We start from the raw sequence: 22,159 nt of genomic DNA, 5'->3' as shown, positions 1-22,159 counted from the left end.
CTCTTCTATTTAAACGTAAACTTCGGGGAAAAATATAAAACCCAGTACAATTAGACCAGCTATTCTCAACCGCCAGTTGAAGCCTCGACACAAATGATTACCCCAGTTCAAGCCCCCTCTGAAGTACCCTTGGTTCAAGACCCACCCCAAAAAGCCAAACCGAAGCAAATCAACGTCACCAAGATCTTGGACAAGGTCGATGGCTTCAGCATCCTCGTCCGCATTCAAACAGATAGAAAACCAGCTCAACACTTCAAATAGTTTGTCCATTTTCACTCACACCAACGAAGCCTTCTCTAGTCTGAAACCCAGTACCCCCAACACTTTGTTCACCGAACTTAAGGTCCAACTTGTACAATACAACATCCTTCATTCTCTTGTTCCTCTCTCAAACTTCAAAACTCTAAGTAACTTTGTCCGTGCATAAGCAAGCAACAATGACGAGTTCCCATTAAACATTACAACACAAGGAAACTGGGTAAACATATCCACAAGTCTTGCGAACACTTCTGTCTCTGGCACCATCTATGCCGATAGTCAGCTCGCTATTTAAAAGGTCAAAAAGGGTTTGCTTCCTTTTGGGTTTTTGCTGTGAAGCAAAAGGCATTGACACCGACATCGACAGTGGTAGTGGCTGAGCCTAAAAAAGGATCATTGGAATCATCATCTTCGTCAGAGTCGTCAACATTGAATGGATTAGCTGCCTTGTTGAGTGCTTCAAGTGCCCAAAGTGTTGATATAAGTGGCATGGATGGACTTCCTGTTCTTTTAGCAGTTTCTTCTATTTTGATAGTTTGATTATTTTTGTGTGTGCTGGAATGTGTTCCTGTAGTTTTCTACTGAAAGACGAAAATTTGTATTTCGAGTAAATTGCGTGTATAGAGGTATTTTGGTCATATTTGTGTTAGAATTTCATACATTGCACACTCATTTTTAGGAATAAAAATTTGAATGTTGTTCCAAGCATGTCCCAAGTATAATATGATAACATGTGGCAAAAAAAATAATTAAAAAAGCTTAAATTTTTTTGCTAATAGACCTTTATTAGGTTGTTTTATCTTCATCTTTCTCTCTCTCTTCTTTGTTTCATAAATGTTTGATATTCGTCGGCAAGCTTTAATTATTTATATGTGTTAGTTTAAATAGTCTCCTTCTTATATAATGCATTAATCATATAATATAATATTTAAATATATACTCCGTGTCTCTGCTTTAATACATACATATTTGAATATATATTATATATATGGAAAAAAAAAACATATACCACATATCTCACAAAATTGTGAGAAGTTTAAAGTTTGTACTAGTGTCACATTGAGAGAAGAGAAAATAGGTATATAAATAATACTATTGTCACATTTAAAAAAATATATATATAATCATACTACTGTCAACGTTTTGGTATTATTAATAAAAAATATCACTAAATTTGATTTATTTTGTTTTTCACTCTTAACATTCATAGCCACTTAATCCATTAAAAATTGCTATTGGAATTAAAGAAAGAGAGAGATTAATGTATATATATGTTCAAATATGTATGTATTAAAGCAAGAGACTCATAGTATATATTTAAATATTATATTATATGATTAATGCATTATAGAGTTTTTTTTAGAAAGAAGGAGACCATTAAACTAACATGTATAAATAATTAAAGCTTGTAGGTGGAATATCAAACATTTATGGAACAAAGTACAGAGACAGAGAGAGAAAGATGGAGATAAAACAACCTAATAAATGTCCGTTAGCAAATTTTTAATAAGCTTTTAAATTATTATTTTTTGCCACATGTTAACATATTATACCACTACAAATAAAAGGTAGTATTACCGGTGGAGGCTTCCATCGGTAATAATAGGCTATTCTGCCGGTAATGTATATTACCGGGGGGTCCACCAGTAATGCTCCGCCGGTAATACTCAGTCGGTAATTAGTGGTATTACCGGTGGATTGACACCTCGCCTCTAAAAACGTTTTTTCTTGTAGTGTATGTGGGACAGACTTACGACAGCATTTTCAGGACAACATATTTTTATTCATTTCTTAAAAAATTTATTTAGTATGATTTTTTTTCTTGGTCATTTTGTAAGAAAGAAATAAAGTTATAACTTAAAATTTAGCTAAGATACAGTGATATAACCTAACCCTAGACGGAAAATTACATATTAAAATACATAAATTAAATACAAAATATTCACTTTTAGTAGAAAACTTGGCCTTGTTAAAACACCTTAAGAGCAAAATTCAATGAGAAAAAACTCAAGAAGAGAAAAAAAGTGTCAAAGATATATCATTGATGAAAGACATTTGCTTGAATAATGGAGTCAATACATTGGGGATGACAGGCCACCATCCGTAGTAATCATCCAAAATAAAGAGCCAATTGTGCCAGAGAATGGACAACATCATTGACACTTCTGGGACAATACCAGCAAAAAATTAAAAAAAATCATTACAAAATTAATATGATATCTCTAACGATTTGTCGTAAATAAGATAAATCAACACACTTGTTCTGAATTGCTTGAATAACATGAAGATAGTCAGATTCTACAACAACATGCATATAGTTCATTCTTCTGCATAGATACAAACTCTGCAAAATTGCCAAGCTTCAGCTGCTATTGGATTGAAGTGGCTGTGTGATGCCAAATAGCCGAGGCAATAGAGCTATTGTTATGATCCCTAAGCAACATTGCCAAACCAACTTGTCCTATTGTTTTATTAATGGCAACATTTGTATTGATTTTGAGTTTTGGCATAGAGGGAGGATTATTTTTCCGTTAATTGCCAACATAAAGCAACATGGTCATCTAAACTAATGTCACATCATAATCATATAATTATTTTAAATATTAAAATTAATAAAAAAATATACATATATAATACATAATCTTAATTTTTTAAAAAATATATCATTTACGTTTAAAAATGTTATCATATTATGTATATATTTTAAAAATTATAAAAAAATATTCTGGTTTAATTTTTCATTTAATATGTTTATATCATTCTTTTATATATAATATTATTTATTTATTTAAAATGTATATGATAATGCTACAAATTTAATAAAAATAATTAATAAATTCTATAAATAAAACAAAGCAAATGTGCATTGCAAGTTGCTTGTATCTAGTATAAGGAAATAATAACTTTAAAAATTAAATCATTAATTTAAATGGAAGCTTATCTCTCTCTCTCTCTCTCTCTCTCTCTCTCTCTCTCTCTCTCCTTTAGAAAAATAAAAAATCAAAAGCATTTTTCTGCTCATTCCTACGGTTGTGCGCAGGTTGATTATTTATGGGAGTCTGTTTTAATGGAATGGAGCTTAGAGTTGCGATCTGGACAAAGCAGCACACATTATGATGGTTACGTGTGTGGTACCTAGTCTTGTGGGACCCAGTTGCTCTCCTTCCGACATTATCATCAGTTGTTGGAGGGGGTAACCGTGACATAATTTGATCGATTCGTGTGTTATATATATTGGGCGAGGTGGCTCCTAAGTTAAGCATTCTCAATAGCAGTGAGATGACCTGGGTTAGTGTTGTGGTGGCATGAAGTTGAGTAGCTAGTATCACTGTGGTCACCTTCCTTGTTTTGGGGTTGTTTTCCATGACGATGAGGTACAGATGTGCCCTATCTAGCAGGGTCAATCGCACAAAATTCTCCTTGATCTCCAGGTCTCTCATAATCATCGTCGCGCATTGATCGTGTCACCACCATAGTGATATTTGGATGAAAAATTCTTGAAAAATTGTCAGCAAGCCTAATCTAGCTCTCAATGAAAGCACCAATCTGTTAACGCAGTTTTTTTACCAACACTAGATTAAGAAATTTGAACAAAGATGATTAGGCTTTTGTAAAATGTAAATAAAGAAGACAAAGAATTTTTAGATGGTTCAGTAGATAAACTCTACCTAGTCCACGAGTCTATGTTATTATGTTTGAACACTCTTGGAGAAATTGTGTAAGGCAATTTCTGCAGAGATTTTTCATACGAAATTCGGTCCCTTTCACTGTTCAATCCATTTATATCTGTAGGGGGTTGATTGACACTTTTGGGTAATCGTACAATATTTGATAACTTCCAAGAATGGGTAACTTCCCAAATACATAAATTCATTAAATGTGTTAATTCCCTTGACATCGAGCATTTATTAGATAAAGGTTACAAATATTAATTGTGCATATCAATCTCCGAGACTGATCTGAGCTGAATGTGTTCCTCGGCATGGAGGTTATATGCCATGGCGATTTGACCTGAGTGATGCTCGAAGCATGATGAGGGCGATCTGGATGTTGTGTTACTCGATCTCTATCACACATATATAAGGAAATATGGAGGATTTCTAAATAGCCAAACTCAGTGACGTAATATCGATGTATTTAGTCTGGAGTGAATAAGACATCTTCAGAATCTAGTAACCTTCATTTATTGCTCACCAGTAGTAACTTGAACAAGACGATGGAGCTCTTATTTTTAGAGTACGAAAAACCTAATATTTGATTCTCCTAAAATTATAAAAACTTCTATACCCTTATATATTGTATATATATGGAGAAATTCTATAGTGGAGGTGCCACTGTAGCCCCTACCAGTAGGGGTATTTCTGTTTCGGTATGTATAGAAATTATAACCCATTCGATGTATAGTAAAGTTATAGTGGACACCCCACAAGTTTTAAAACAAAAATTATAAATACTTTACAATGCCAAATACTAGAGTTAAAAATGGGTAGTTGCACGCATATAAAAAAAACACTACAAGAAAAATGGACTACTACTTCGGTTTTTAAGGTGGAACTACTTTGGTTTTCGCATAAATTCGCAACCGAAGTAGTTTGGGGCGAAGTAGAAAGTGGTGAAAAACCGAAGTAGAAAATGGAATTTCCACTTTGGTTTTGATATATAAACCGAAGTAGAAAGTAGGCATTCTACTTCGGTTTATACATATAAACTGAAGTGGAAGGTCTTCATATTGAGGTGGCGCCTCCATATTGAGGTGTTTCCACTTTGGATTATACATAAAAACTGAACTAGAATGTACATTTTTTTTAAAAAAAAAATCCACCAAATTTTGATAAAATTAAAATTATATTTAAATTTATTCTTTTGTTTACAAATTTCTATTTTTAATTGCTTTCAATTTTATTTATTTATTTTTATTTAATTTATAACAGAAATAAAAATCACAAAATTTATACACTTAGAATTAAAATTCTTATAAAATTAAATATTTATACATTCACATAATTGTTAAGTAGAATAACCTAATCATTCATATATACATTCAAATAATTGTAATTAAGTAAAATAGCCTAAACATTCATATATACATTCACATAAAACTAAATGTATGTATAAACAAAATAGTCTTACTAATAAATTTAAGTCATCAATCGGCTTAACTATTCTTGTTGGATTGGCAAGATGTCGTCTCGACCCTTTGCAACAATTTGGCTTCTAGTAACTTTGTCATTTAGTTCATTCTGTGAAACAAACCAATGATAGATTAAATTAGTAACTTGTAACAACACTTAAAAAAAAATTTCCTACTTTACTTTAAAACTTTTACAACTCTTTCTTCAATTTTTTTGTCCATGTTATCTTTCACAAGAGTCTTCTTCATTTCTCGCGCTCTTATCAAAATTTCATATCTCCTAGTTCTTTTTTCTAGGACATCCAACATAATTGAAGTTTAATTAATACATTTTTCTAAGTCTAACAAAATTTTGGCAGCATAACAACTGCATTTTAACATCTCACAAAATTTTTAAAACATGTAAATAACACACAAAATATATTGACATAGTATGCAAATTGAAAAAAGAAAATAATTAATAAAATCTATAAACAATTGGCAGAGTTTTCTTTGTTTTTGTAGCATATCCCAATTTTATAATTATTAATAAATTCAATATAAACAAACACAAAATCAACACACATAATTTCATCCTTATATCACCCGCCAATAAAAAATTTCCCAGAACCTACTTCACTAAAGTAAACATGCATGATTTAACTCTAATTTTAAAAATAAATAATGCAATAGTAATAAATAAAATTTAAAGATTGCTCACCTCCAATATTACTCTTGAAGTCACCCAAAATCAATATCAAATTGGCAACTAAATCAACAACCCTACTAAAAAGCTTAAACAAAAACAAATAAAAATCATTTACATAATTAATTAAACTAATTACATAATCATCAAACAACATATCAAGCTTGCTAGTAATAGAAATATAAAATAAATTTCACTAATAATCCAAACATTTCAAGTTCTAACATTGGCAACAACATTACATATTGAAGCTATGTTTAAATAAAAAAAATATAACAAAAATATACTAAAAAATAAGTATTAAATTCAGAATAATATAAACAAAATAATTAACACAAACAAATTTTTAAGGTAACAAACCTTATTTGATGCTCAAAATAACATCTAAATCAATATTAGCAACTCTAAAACCTATACACAATAAACACATTATATCTATAAGAAATTTTTTTAAAAATAATATAGAAAATAAAAAAAAATCATACAAACAAAGATTTTGTGATTCATAACTTTTTTGAAGCTCAAGAACACATTTTAATGTAAGAAAACTAGTCAAAGTCCAATAACAATACCAATTTTCAAACCCTAAAAATACCCACACCCAAAGTCTTTATTTTCTCCCTCAAAAATAAAAATAGAACAAATATTTCTGTTTTTAAATAAAAAAAAATGGTTTCAAATGGTAAAAAAAAAACATAAAAAATTGTATATTAATTTAGTGAAACCCTTGTGGGAGTATGACAATAATGGAAGCTTTCTGGGTTTGACGTTTGAGATTTTTGCTTCAGAGAGATGAATGAGGCGTGAGCTAGATATTAAGGGTATTAAAACCCTTTTACTTCGATTCTTACCTTTTCTACTTCAGCTTTTGTCTATGAACCGAAGTAAAAGAGTTGTAATACCCTTTAGGACCGCGTTTGCTTTGCTCCACTTTTCACTTCTATTTTTTCATAAAAACCGAAGTGAAAAGTCTCAATATAGTGTGCAAACCAAACATGGTCCTTGTCTATTTCCAATTTTAACTTCATTTTTTTTAAGAAACCGAAATAGTAGCCTATTTTTATGTACTACCATTCCCAAAACCAAAGTAAAAATCTATTGAAAGGTTTTTACTCCAGTGTTTTTATATTCTATGTGTAAAAAGCAAAATAAAAACCTATATTTCTAGTAGTGAAGCACGTGCATAAAAAAAATACGCGTGCAATTGTAATTTTGAATCCTATTTTGGGAATGGTAAATTATTCAGAATTTCTCAAAATCTGGTGGGATGTCCGCTATAACTACAATGTACGACTTCATATAATAAATTTTTAATTATAATTCTCTACATGTCGGAGAAAGAGACACCCCTACCATTAGGCACTAAATTGGCATACCTACTATAGAAGCTCCTTATATATGTATTAGTATAATTTTTGTTAAATTTTATTTGGCACCTTCTATATACGTATAGTTAAGATGATTTAATATATACTGGCTAAATATATCATGCATGCGTGGTCTCTCTTATTTTGTCGTACTAATATTTTATCTATTTTACTTCTTCTTTATCATGATTTCTCATTATTTCACTTTGCGAGATGAGAGAACAAAAGAAAAAAGAAAACATAAAAAGAACTTTCTAGCTGAAAATGGTTTCTCTATAAGGAAATACATAACGTTAAAAATTAAATCATGAATTTAAACTTACAAAATTAACATGTTTTCTAAACATGAATACAATGCATTATTGTTTAAATGTAAAATAAGAATACAAATTTTTGTATATTAAATTTTGATCAAGTTTAGAATCTAGTTATGTTTCGGTCAACACAAAAAGAAACTAAAAGATTATTTTTTATTTTGGTCATCTTCTCCAGCGACGGTCAAAAAATATATGCTTCCCACATATTAAAATGATCACTTTGAAGAATAGGTCACGATGGTACCACTTTTGAGCCTAACATATGTGTGACCCAAAAAGATTTTTGAAATTAAAGATAAGAGAGAATGTAACAAAATAATAATAAAAAAATAGTATAGTGGAGAGAGAGAGGCCTCAAACCGTGAAAAAAAAAACAAAAAAAAAAACAGAAAGTTGAAAAAAGCCATATAAAAAGCGGTGAAAAAAGTAACTAATTTGTAATTTATTAGTATTTTAAGTAACTAAAAAGTTATTTTTTAATCTTAGAAAAATAGAAAAATTGAGATTTTGATAAAGTTTCAAATTTAGGTACATTAATTTTAGAATCGGGTATTTTTTGATGTGTAATAAGGTGTTTTTGTAAATAAAATTTTGTATGTCATTTTTGTTATTATTATAGATCATATTAAGATAATTGTAAGGATCTCTTTCATTTTTAGCTGCTTTTCATTTTAGCAATAGATTACGTGGATAATATTAGATAATAAATAAATAATAAAACAGTTTTTGGGCTTCAAAATCTAATTTCCAAATGAATTTTCCTTTTCATTTTCTCTTTTAAAAAGAAAATACCAAACAGAGTTAATATATAAGGAAATACATAGCTTTAAAAATTAAATCATGAATTTAAATTTACAAAATTAACATGTTTTCTAAACCAAGGAAAGTTCCTCTCTTCTCTCTTCCATTTAAAAAAAATAAAAAATAAAAAGCATTTGTTAAGAGCCTTGAAACTATGGCTCAAACATGGACACAACATAACTTCAGAATGGAGATAAAACTAAAAGTAACCCCACATAGAGATTAGGGTAACCATAACAACTCCAATGTGTATAACACCATTATTGGTCTGAGCAAGAGCCTTAGACTTGTCCCCTTCCGCCACATTCGGGCTGAGAGATTCTTCGGAAGGAAGGGAAGACGAAGTCGAAGACGAAGATGAAGATAAATTAGCGCTTTTGGAAGGCTTCGCTGGTGTCGGCGTAGGTGCCAGCTACTTCGTCTTCGGTTTGGGAGCGAAAATCCCCAGTGGAAGCAACACCTTGTCGACCTTGTAAATAGCAAGCTGATTATCCTCATAAACAGTACCAGAAATCGTGGTGTTAACAATTCCAGTAGATATGTTAACAATGCTCCCTTCGACAATTACGTTTAGAGGGTAGTCATTGGTATTGCTAGCTTGTGTCCGTACAGGGTTGCTGAGAGTCTGAAAGTTTTGGAGCGAAACTACGGAGGGAAGAATGTGGTATTGGACTAGCTGGACTTTGTCTTCCGTGGAGAGGGTGTTGAGTGTACCAGGTTTGAGAGCTGCAAAGGCGCCATTTGTTGGTGCGAAAATGGTCAAGGTGTTGGATACATTGAGCTGATTTTCGATCTGGATGCTTACAGAGGTACTCTTAAGCAGGCGGATGAAGACACTGAAGATACCGGCTTTTTCAAGGATTTTGGTAACGTCTGTAGGGGTGAAAAGGGCTTTGTGGGGTGGCGCTTGGACGAGTGGTACTTGAGAGGGTGGCTCGACCGCTGACACTGGCAGTGCTGTTGGCGCTTTAGTTGGGGTTAAGGTCTGAGCTTTTCCTGGGACTTCAGCTACGTGTTTTGATGGAGCTTGGGCTGGAGAGTGAGCCAGTGTTGCTCCATCGCAGTCGTAGAAGCAGAGGAGCAGGAATGAGAAGTAGATCAGAGCTTGTTTCATCATCATCATGTTTTCGACTACTGTACGTAATAAGATTGGTATATATACATATACATATATATATATTTATATTTATAGAAGTTGGTTAATTGAGAATGTGCTTTTATTTTTGATGACTTGATAGTTGGGTTCATATATAGAGGGCAAAGAGGCAGGAAAAGAAATTGTAGTAAATAGATTGAGAATAATTAATGAAATTAGTTAAAAATGTATTCTGTCTTTGTTTCGCTTGGTAGCTGTTGTAAGATGAGTTAGCTAGCTAGCTGGTTGGTTAATTAGGAAGCAGGGAGCTATTCTAAAAGGATACAGTTTAGATCAGGTGATGGTGTGATAAAAACGACGTCTAAAAGATTTGCAACTAAATATATATTAGTTGGAAATGTAAAATGTCAAATGTCAAATTCGGCAATGACAACTTCAATGTATATTTAATGATTATTATGCTTTAATGTCATATTAAAATTATTTGAAACTAAAATTATAAAATTTTATTATATTTAATAAATACAACAATTGTTTAACTAAGATTGAAATAAATAAAATTCTTCTCCCGTAAATAAAACTAGTTTTAGAGAGTAATTTAAAATGTTATTGAAGTGTTTTTACTTTAGTTTGTGCATATTTAGGTGCTTGTTTTCTTTTTATTTCAAGTTGTAATGGTCAAGTAAATATGAAGTTAAATGAGAAGAAACGTGTAAGATATTATGAATATGATGGATTTAGTGTTGAGTGTGGAGTTCCAAGATATTATGAGTAGAAAATATTCCGTTGAAGATGCTCAACACACATTGTTTATGCTTGATAATACAAGCTGAATTTGGACCATTATTCCATAATTTTCTGAAAAATTGCTTTGAAAAAGAAGTTGTAAATTTTTTTCTTAGCATTCCAAAACACTTTGAACTGTCGAATTCTAATTATATTGAGAAAGTTATTGTTAAAATACTATCACTAGTCGTTGCAAAGCTTTTAAGTGCTAAAGTTCTCGACCATTGCCCTCGCACCAAAACAGTAGTGCTACCTCACTCAACATCGAGAGAGGAAAAAAATCATATTTTTGAAGGGTATTTTTGGTATTTCATCACAGAAAAGTTGGGGCACTATAAATACATTTTATTATGACTTTTTGAGAGTATTGAAGAGTCCTAATCTCAGAAAATCTTTGGAGGCCATTGAGGAGAGCGAAATTGGATCTACATCTAGTTTTTCTTTCTTCTCTTTATTTTCATGTGTTTTCTACGTAATTTTATGGACATTATTACTATGAACCTGAACAAATTTTCTTTTATAATGTTTTAATATAGTCTCATGAAACTCTTTGAGTAGTTAATTCAATTTTATGATTTCTTCTTCATTAACTCCCAATTTGTGCGGTTCTGACACCCTAAGAAACTCCAAAATCTTCATTTTAATTCCATAAACCTCCAATTAAACATTGGTAACACATGGAGGTTGGTGGAATTTGAAATTCAAAGAGTATTTCAAACTTTATAAATAGGAGTCTAATGCTCACTTGTAAAACACAATTTTCTGTCTACAAAGCACTTGTCCAGAAAATACACCATAGATGCTTGATAATTCCAGAGAGCTATTTCAAGTTGGTGATCCCTTAGTGCTTATAGAATATGGGAGATAAGCTTTTGGACAAAGGTTTTAAACATTGTTCATGTTGATGATCTCCACTACTCTACACTTTGGTTGTGTGAGAGTTTGTGTTCATTCTTGTTCTTATTTTACTTGGATTATTATTGCTTTGAGTTTCTAATGTTCTTCCTCTACAACCTTTCTATTTACTTGTACTTTATTTAATCAATCTTATTGTTCAGTTGTATTTTCTTGCTTAGAGTTGTAATTAATCTTAGTTTCTATATTTTCCATTGAATATAATATATTCTCTTACATTCGAAAGCTTAATTCTTTCCTTTTCAATGGAAGGAGAAACAATAGAGATCTTGTGAGGATCCAACTTTGAAAGTGGTAATATGATGTAATGTTTTTCTTTGATTTTTCTTAGAAGATCTAATGGCTTTCATATAGTGATAGAAAAAAGAATAACTTTTTTACAAATGAGGTTTATTGTTTTCTAATCTCCTTTGCTTTTGCAAATATAGTGGTTAGATTAGAAGATAATTAAACATCTTGAGCTTTTGCTATATGTGATTAATTAACATATTGTGTAAATAATCTCTAGTGGATTACTGGGTTATGTGCTAGCATGTTATATAATTGTCTTATTTTGTTATAATGGAAAATTATTAGAATGACAATTTTATGAGCTTTATATGACATGTATAAATACATTAATTTTGTGAATCAATAGAAACATGAAGTCATATGTGTGTTGACAATTATGTGAAATTATATTAAAATATAATCATGCAAATATTTGTGAGATATTGATAAAAGAATTATTTGAGATTTTAATTTTCTTATTTAAGAGATGAGCATCTCATTTTATGAGATAAGAAAATATGAACCTATGGAGGTTATATCTTTTAGTGGTTGTGTCTTGCTATTGCATGAAAAAAATGGATCAAGGTGGATTCAAAAAGTATAGAATGATATATTGACCCATAAGACTTGGAGTCTAAACTGTGGTCAAATGAAAAGTATTTAAGAATTATTTAGTGACAATAATTCTTAAATATTCAATATCTCAATGAAGAGACATTACAAAATTGGAGAAGCAATTTCCTTTGTAGCGCACGTCATATTTCTAGTTCGAAATATTTCGAGCATACTACAAAGTACTTGCTTTTATATTTGTTTATCTATACAAATACTGTCGTGCTTAAGCTCGAGCTTCCATGTAGTCAAACATAGATCATTCGATTGCACTTTTTTGACTTTGTTAATATCAAGGTCGAATGTTACTTTTACCATGTATTTTTGTTAGAAAATACTTATTGGTGTGTAACCTCGTTATTCTAGTTATTTCTTGCTTAACTATAGTAACTTTTCTTCATCCTCAAGTATGGTCTCGAGGTTGGAAGATCGAAACTTGTTTGCAAAAAGATTCTAGCTCAGTCTCGACTCATGAATTTCGTTGGTTTGTCTAGAATTCCAACATTTAATCATGTCGATTAGAGTTTCCTGGTTTGTTCTAGAATTATTTAATTCGAGTTTGTTCAATGATCCATACATCGTTATTGTTTACTTCATGTTTGGTTGATAATCCATACACTGCTATTGTTTAATTCGTGCTTGGTTGATAATCCATACACTGCTATTGTTTAATTCGTGCTTGGTTAATAATCCATACATTGCTATTGACTTTATTTTTATTGATTTTATATTTTTGAGCTTGTGGTATTATTTTATACCACGTATGCCCCCTTAATATCCTATGATTGTAGTCTTAGGTTATTGGATTTTGAGAGCTTGCAAAAGAATTTAACGATAAAATTATAAAACTGGAATAAAAATATGTGCTTTATTAATGAAAAGCAAGAATTAAGTACATGCTTGGTTACAACTATATAAACATCATTCCTACATTATTGGTAATAAGGTTGTAGATGTTCACCGTTCCAAGCTCGTGGGACCAATTCTCCATTTAATCTCGCTAGTTTATAAACACTATGTCGAATAATGGATTCAATTTTGTAGGGTCCCTCCCAATTAGGCCCGAGCATACCTGCTGAGGATTCTCGTGTGGCCAAAAACATGCACCTAAGCACCAGATCTCCCAATCCAAGTGTCTACCTCGAACCTTCTTATTGACATACCTTGTATCCCTTTGTTGGTATGTGAAGTTTTTCAGTTGGGCTTCGTCTCATTTTTCTTCAATTAGGTCTAGAGTTTCTTCGAGCTGGGACTGGTTTGAGGTCTGGTGGTATGCTTCACGTCAGATTGTTGGGATTTTGACCTCAATGGGCAACATAGTCGCATACGTATGCTAGAAAGAAGGGGGTGCTGCCTGTTGAGTTTTGAGTTGTTGTCCTATAAGCCCATAGGACTTGTGGTAATTATTTTGGCCATTTTTCCTTAGCCTCTTCAAGCCTTTTGTTAATGGAGCTCTTCAGAGTCTTATTCATAGCTTCGACCTAGCCATTTTCTTATGGACGGGCTACTAAGGAAAAACTCTTGGTTATCCTATTCTTTTCGTAGAACTGTGCAAACAGTTCGCTATCGAACTGGGTTCTGTTGTCTGATACTATTTTCCTTGGTACCCCATTTTTCAGATTATACTTTTTAACACGAAGTCCAAGAATTTCTTCAAGGTGATAGTGGCCAAAGGTTCGGCCTCAGTCCACTTAGTGAAGTAATCAACAACGACTATGACATATTTTACTCCCATTTTCCCTATTGGTAGGGATCCATGAGGTCGATTCCCCATACCGTGAATGGCCATGGGGAGATCATCATGCTGAGCTCGGTTGGTGGTGCTCGCGGGGATCAAAGCGAATCATTGACACTTGTCACAGCACTTGACATACTTGAACGATTCTGCTTTAAGTGTGGGCCAAAAGTATCATTGCCTAATGATCTTTTTTTGATAGCTTATGCCCCCGAGTATGGTCTCTACAAAATCCTTCATGGATTTCTTCTAAAAAAGTTCTTGCTTCGAGTGGAGTTACACAACTTAACAATTGCATAGAATATCCCCTTCTGTACAATTTACCCTCCAAGACAGTGTACCTTAGTATCTTGTACATAAGTTTTCTTGCCTCATTTCAATCTGTTAGGAAGCTCCCGGTTTTGAGGTAGTCTATAATGGGAGTCATCCAAGTAGGCTGCGAGTCTATCATGTTGACGTCATCTTCTTTAGGCTTGACTTTGTTCGGTACTGGTAGAAATTCGACTAGCTTTACATTGAGAGTATCGGTTTCCTTGGTTGTGGCGAGTCAAACCAAAGTATCTGCATTAGAATTTTGCTCTCGCCGAACTTGTTCAATAGCGTGAAACTCGAATTGCCCGACTGCTGCTTTGAACTTCTAAAAGTATGCGGCCATTTTGATTCCACGAGCCTGGTATTCACCTATATCCTTATAGACAAATAACTGGGAATCACTATAGCAATGGATGGCTTATGCTTTAAGCTCGGAAGCTATCTGAAGCCCTGCTAATAGTGCTTCGTATTCACCCTCGTTATTTGACTCCTCCAAGCCAAACCGTAAGCCTGAGTGAAAAAAAAAATCTTGTCGGAGTGATTAAGATAATTCCTGCACTAGATCTGTTCTAATTCGAAGAACTATCGACGTAAAGTCTCCATAGCACGCGGGTTGGGGCTATGACTACCTCGTAGATGATTCTTGTGCATTCAACTATGAAATCCACTTAGGCTTGTCCTTTGATCGTCATTCGCGGGTGGTATGTGATCTCAAACTGTCCAAGTTCGACTGCCCATTTTAATAGTCTCCTAGATGCTTCAGGTTTTGACAACACATTTCTCAATGTTTGATCAGTCAATACGTGTACAGGATGCGCCTGGAAGTAAGGTCGAAGTTTTTGAGATGCATGTATAAAGCACAAGCCTAGCTTTTCCATTAATGGATATCTCAACTCTACCCCCAGTAACCTTTTACTGACATAATAAATAGGTTTTTGTACTTTCTTTTCCTATCAAACGAGTACTGCGCTAATTGCATGCTCGGTTGTAGCGAGGTAATACAATATCTCCCCTGTGACTGGTTTGGATAAGATTGTTGGTTCAGCGAGCTCGCACTCATTTGACCATTCAAATTTCTTGCCTCCCACCATAAGTTTGAAGAACGAAAGGCATCTATCTATAGATTTTGATATGAACCTACTTAAGGTTGTCATTTGTCTAGTTAAACTCTAGATGACTTTATGCTTTCGGGGCAAAGGCATATCAATTAGCGCCTTTATCTTATCCGAGTTTTCCTCTATGCCCCAAGCGTTTACTACGAATCCCAGAAACTTTCCCGAAGATACTCAGAACGAGCACTTTTGTGGGTTAAGTCTCATGTTGTACTTTCGGAGTATAGCAAAGCATTCTGCGAGATCGCCAACATGGTTACAATTGTGTTTGGACTTATCCAGCATATCGCCCACATATACTTCCATGTTGTTCCATATTTTTTCGGCAAACATCCTATTTACCAATCTTTGATATGTGGCTCTGACATTCTTGAGTCTGGAGGGAATCACATTATAGCAGTATATACCTTTATCGGTCATGAATCTCATATGTTCTTGATTGGGTACACGCATGGATATCTAGTTATATCCAGAATATGCGTCCATGAACGACATGATGCCGTGACCCATGGTAGCATCCACGAGCTGATCAATTCGAGGTAGGGGAAGCAATCCTTTGGACACGCCTTGTTGAGGTCTGAATAGTCAATGCAAGTTCGCTACTTGCCATTGGGCTTTGGAACTAACACTGGATTTGCTATCCAATCTGGATAGAAATCATCTTTGATAAACTGATTTTCCTTTTTTCTTTTGTATTCCTCTTTCAATACTTTCTTCCTCTCGTCATCTAGGAGCCTCCTTTTTTGTTTCTTAGGTGGGAAGCTTTTGTCAACGTTCAGTGCATGGCTTAAAATGTTTGGGTTGATCCTAATCATATCCGAGTGCGACCATGTGAACACATCCTAGTTTTCCCTCAGGAAGGGGATTAATTACTTTCTCGCATCCTTTGGAAGGTTATTCCCTACTTTTACCACCCTAGTGGTGTCCTTATCATCGAGCTCAATGTCTTCGAGCTCTTTAATTGGCCCTGTCCTCATCTATCCTGGGATCGATCTCTTCTTCGACCTTGTACATTGTCTCGCTTATCTCCTAGATGACAGCAATTTCATGTGCACTTGTTTGGTTCTTTCCCCTCATCTAGATGTTGTAGCATTTTCAAGCGGCCAGTTGGTCTGCTTTTAGCATTCCAATTCCACTAGGGGTTAAGAAATTTATAGCCAGGTGCCTCACAAATGCAATTTCCCCCAGGCCAATCAAGGCGGGTCTCCCGAGCAGTACAATGTAGGCAGATGGGGTGTCTACTATGATAAACTCCATTATCTAGGTTATTGAGACCGGATAGCTTGCCAAGGTTATCGGGAGCTCGATAGATCCCGTACTGGCTATTCCTTCTCCTGAAAACTAGTACAACATTGTTGCACAGGCTTTTAGGTTTTGAACGAAGAGTCCCATTTTTTCCAAAGTGGCCTTATAGAGGATGTTGGTCGAGCTCCCGTTATCGATCATGACTCGATGCACCCTTTTATTTGCAAGCTGAAAGGTAATCACCAAAGGGTCATTATGGGGGAATTGGACATGTGAGGCATCTTCTTTGGTGAATGTAATGGGTTGGGACTCAACCCTTTTTTTTTTTTGAAGCTCGGGGTTTAGGATCATAGGGAGATCCATCCCCTGTGAGCTCATTAACATGTCTCTTTGGTATTTCTACCCCACCCCATGATATGCGGTCCCCTTGCAATGGTTATTACATCTTCTCCATTGATTGGGGGAGGTCGACTATCCTCCCTTGCATGTGGGGCCGTAGTTTGTTGGACAGGCTGTATAGGAGCTGCCTTCTATCCAAGCGAGGCTTGGGCCGGATTTCTATTTCGGACATGCTGCCTGAAATATCCTCTTGAGATCAGACCTTCAATCTCGTCCTTTAACTGTCTGCATTCATCAGTGGTGTGACCAATGTCCCTATGAAATCTACAAAATTTGTTGGCATCCCTCTTGGACTTCTAGTTTCGCATCGGATTAGGTCGTCTAAAAGGAACCTGATTTTCATTTGCAACAAAAATGTTCTCCCGAGTATCTGTGAGCTCAATATAAACTGTGTAAATGAAGAAGTATTTTTCTCCTTTTTTCTTCTCACCCCCATCAGAGTCCGAGGTATTCCCTTCATTCTTTTTTCTCTTGGAAGGGTTATTTCTTGAGGGTCACGACGTGGAGGCCATAGCCGAGGTATTGGCTGAGTTAACATTTATTGTTATAGATATTAAGGGCTGAGGAGTCAGCTTGTGTGTTGACCTCGCCTCTTCTACATTGACAAACCTCTGAGCCCGGGTATTGAACTCGGTTATCATCCTTGCAAGTTTTCTATGAATTTCGTCCCAAAAAGGACTCCTTTGCAATACTCCAGCTCGTACTTCCATGAGATGACCACTGTCATCGTCATTTCGAGCTTGTGCCACTTCTACATGGAATCTCACCAGGTAACTTTTTAATGACTCACTTGGTTACTGCCTAACATTATTCAATGTTGAGGCCTTGGGCTTGATACTTTTCATGGCTTGGAATTTCTTCTTGAATTTCTGAGATAGTTGTTCCCATGATGAGATCGATTGTCTCCAGAACTTGTCAAACAAGTTTTTCATAGGTCCAGTGAGTGTGATTGGAAATAGCATACATCTTAGCTCATATCAGACATTTTTGGCTCGCATTACTGTTTTAAACGTGCTCATGTGGGTACTTAGGTCGGAAGTCCCATTGCAGTGTGCAACATTGGGTATTTTAAATCCATGAGGAAATGGGGTATTTTAGATATGGGAAGCGAAAGGCTCGAGCTCTATATTAGAATCGTAAGCCTTGTCCTTATTTTTTCCTTCTTGAAGAAGCCTGAATGCCTCTTCAAGCTGGTAGATCCTTTCTTTGACCGAATCCACCAGAGGGGGATCTTGCACTAGTGGTAGTTGGTTATTGTTCGTAGGAACTCCAGTTCCTTCCCTCAGTATAGGGTAATATTGATTCTCATATACTAGCTGGAAAGGCTCTCTCCAGTTGTTTAAGTGTGTCCGTAAGTCCGGGTTTGGCAGACTAGATTTCTCCTGCTTTTGATTTAGATGATCTTGAAGATCAGGATAATTATTCTCGCAATTTTCATTATTTATGGGCTCGGTGTTATACACACTCATCGAACGGCTGTAGTCCTAAATTCCACTAAGGAAGCTTACATTCCTCTCTGGCTGTTGTTGCTGCGCGACTCAATTATTACGAGGTGGGTTCTCTACTTGAACCCTCAACCCGGTTGTTTGTGACCTTGACATACGACTTCCAGATGGCTGAGGTGCTCTATGTCCATGATGAGCCTCTTGTGGGGCCTCACGTTCACCCCGGTGCTCAGGTCGAGACCTATGGCTTCTGTCTCAGCACCCACTTCGAGTGCTCCGAGAGGACCTCAGAGGTGCCCGATCCCCTGCTCGGTTCCCACTGGGAACTTGTAGCGCCTCAGAATTTTACTTAGTTAGATCGTAGTATCTTATGCTATAGTATTTTAGTTTTCGTGGTTATTGGTTCAAGCTGGGAATTATTTGAAAACTCATAGAGATAATTATGAAGTTTATAAGTTTAGACTATAGTTTAGAAATATTAATTTTATCATAAGGTTTAATTATTGAAGCTGGTCCTAGAACTATTGTTTATTATAGCCTAAGTTTTAGATAGAATAATTAAGAATGTGACATTTGTCACATGTATGTTTATTAAGAATTTTAAGGATTTTAGATGAATAAAATAATAAAGATAAACCTAGGAAGTCTAGAACCTTCCATCAGATGTTAGGATCTCGTATTACTCGGTCAAAGTGGTTTAAACAACTTCAAGTGTGCTTAAAATGAGCAAAAATGTGATTTAATAAATCAGCGTAAGCCGATATATCGCAGCTATAGAGGTTGATATATTTCCTATGTTGATACAGAAAAATGTTGACTTCGCTCGAACGAAACCACAGAGCCTCGGAAAAATGGGGCGGGCGATATATCACATACAAGGGCGATATATCTGTAACGCCCTAGATAACCAAGACTGTTACACTGTTATTTGAAATAGTGCAAGACTTGCTAATCAAGTCATTTGAATAAAAATGTGTTCCTAAAGTCAATTATCAGGTTAGGGTTAAAAGATTTTGATCATTAATAGTTAATTTTCACTATAATAGATGTTTGGTCAGCGGGATCCCAAAAACAGGGTTTAAAAGACAATTTACAATTCTCAAAAGTTATATACAACCAGTGGCCACTCTGATGGAAAAATACAAATTTTAGCTATGTAGCCATAGGTTGCTAGTTTATTTTCATGAATGAATATGTATGAAATTGATTGATATGTTAGGTGTTAATTGGATGGTACATGTTATTGGTGTATGTGTTATGTTTTCTTATGTAAATTTAGCAATAATTTGGTTGTTTTTTTTTTTCTTGTTTTGGATTTAAAAACTGCACAGATTTTAATTTTTTTTTAAAAAAAATTTGGACTGCTTTTTGTAGTGTGTGTGCTGGGCACGCATGGAGCCGCCGCCGGGACCCAGGCGTACGGACGTCGTACGGATCCGTACAGACGTCCATACGGCGTCGGTGCCGGAACCCGCGCGCGGCATTTTTTCGCAAAAAAAAAAAAATTTTAAATTGGATATTTTGTGTAGTTAAGGTTTTTCATAATGATCATGCTAAGAACAATTGTTTTGGGGACTCAATGATGAATATGGTTGGGGACTAGTTTAACAGATATGGAATTTATACATTCTTATAGATTGAATAATGGTTCCCTATTGGGTCAGCTTTTGGAACTGAAAAGGTTATGAGCGCTCACATCACAAAATTGTTGTGATATAACCTTCACTAGTAAAGTCAATGGTACTCTAGGAACAAGATATAGCTAAAAGCGTAAAACAGTAAATTTAATTCCTTTTAATTATGAGTCATTAATCGAGGATTAATGCTGTATGCAATGATTATATCAATGGACACTTTATTCAAGAGTTCAATCTCATATTTTTAGTGGAGTAATCATGAGATTAATAAATATGATTATTTAATCAAAGAGCTTTGATTAATAATGTAATATGTATTGGAGCTTGATATTATAGGTCCATAGATCCCTAGGGTGACTCTATCAACACCATATCAAGGTATGAGTTAATATAATGATATAACTGTAATTTGAGAATTTGAGAATAATTTTATTCTTCGGGTCAAGTATGTAATTATACGATAATTGAGGTTGAATAATTAATCTGGAATTAATTATTAATTTTCGAAAATATATTTATTAATTTAAATATATAAAATTTCAAATTTCATAAATATAAATAAATAAATTATTTTTGAAATTCATTATTTTATTTGAGTGGGAGAAAATAAAATTGGTATGTCAAAAATAGTTTTTTGACTTATTGAATTTTAAAAGATGATGATAATGATGATCATTAATTTGAATTTTGAATTTAAAATTTAAATTTTGAAATATGTTTGTCATATTTTCCATAAAAAAATTAATACCTTATTTTGTGGGAGATTGATTTTAATTAAATAATCATATAAAAGAAAAATACAAAATATCTGAAAAGGGAATAGCAGTACCACATATAAAGATATTGTGTCTGCGTTATTTTATTTATTTATTTAATTATTTAATAATTTGAAAATAGTTTTTTCAAATTCGGTAAGTTAGATATTTACCTAAATCAAATTCTATCATCATTATGATATTTTATAATATTACTATTATTATTAGGAATAATAAGGTAATAGGAATATATCTCTATATATATGATATAGAAGAAGAAGAAGAGAATATGGAGAAAAACTAACATAGAAAGAAAACACAAAACAGTACGGGGACAATTCAGAATAGTTCTCAAAGTTTTTGTCAGACCAAACTCTTTCTTCTTCTTCTTTATTCTAGCCATTCTTAGACCATAATCCAAGTTCTCATGTGTTGATAATACTTGTGTTTCCTAAAATACAAACCCATGTTCTCTATGTCCTCACACACATCTTGAAGTGTAGAGAACACTCCGAAAGATCTTGCTTTGAGTGCTCAAAGCATTGGATAGGAAGATCGTTAATAATACGAAAAGACTCAAGGACACTTTATAGGCTTCAAGAGGTGAAAGTTTATGTTCGTGATTTTTTGTATTTATATGTTGTATATAAATATATTTGAAATTCTATTTTTAGTAATTACCAAATTAATTAAACCATGTGAAATAATTAAAGTGCGGAATGGTAATTAAATGTTTAAACAGATTTCAGTTCTGTCGGGACAGAATCCGAACTTGTCACTACAGAAACAAAACACAATAAAAGGACAGTGCAAAAAAAAAAATAACACAACGAATTTTTACGAGGTTCAGAAATCTTTTCCGATAACCTACTCCTTGGGGCCACGCCCAGAGAATAGAATCAATTAATAAAGAATCACAAGTACAAAATATTGACTGAAACAAAACAAGACTCCCTCTTGAGATTTGCCGCAACTTTATTGTACTTCTCTTCACTAATCTGATTCTGATTGAAACACTTAACCATTTGAACTCCCTTCAATGGCCAGCGAGTTCTTGCATCCTCCCGACACAAGGCTTGTAAAAATCCTCTCCCGAAGACTATAAAAGTTGTGTTCAAATTACATTGTGTATTCACTCATGAACATGGTATAAACTCACCACAAAAACTAAACACTCATTTTTCTTCAAGATCACGTGAATACTATGATCTTGAATACAAATAAGGAACTCTCACAATTATTACAATAGACTCACAAATTATGCACCAATGAGTTCACTTT

At 33.8% G+C, this 22,159-nt stretch overlaps 1 pseudogene; it reads right to left on the bottom strand.

The window, feature by feature from the left end:
• Nucleotides 1–8,526: 8,526 nt before the first annotated feature.
• LOC133789844 (fasciclin-like arabinogalactan protein 12) lies at nucleotides 8,527–10,074 on the bottom strand (annotated as a pseudogene).
• Between the last annotated feature and the right edge of the window lie 12,085 nt (nucleotides 10,075–22,159).

Source organism: Humulus lupulus, chromosome 7 (genome assembly GCF_963169125.1).
Source record: "Humulus lupulus chromosome 7, drHumLupu1.1, whole genome shotgun sequence".
Lineage (NCBI taxonomy): Eukaryota > Viridiplantae > Streptophyta > Magnoliopsida > Rosales > Cannabaceae > Humulus > Humulus lupulus.
The sequence above is the reverse complement of the archived record's forward strand: the minus strand, read 5'-3'. Positions and strand labels throughout refer to the sequence as shown.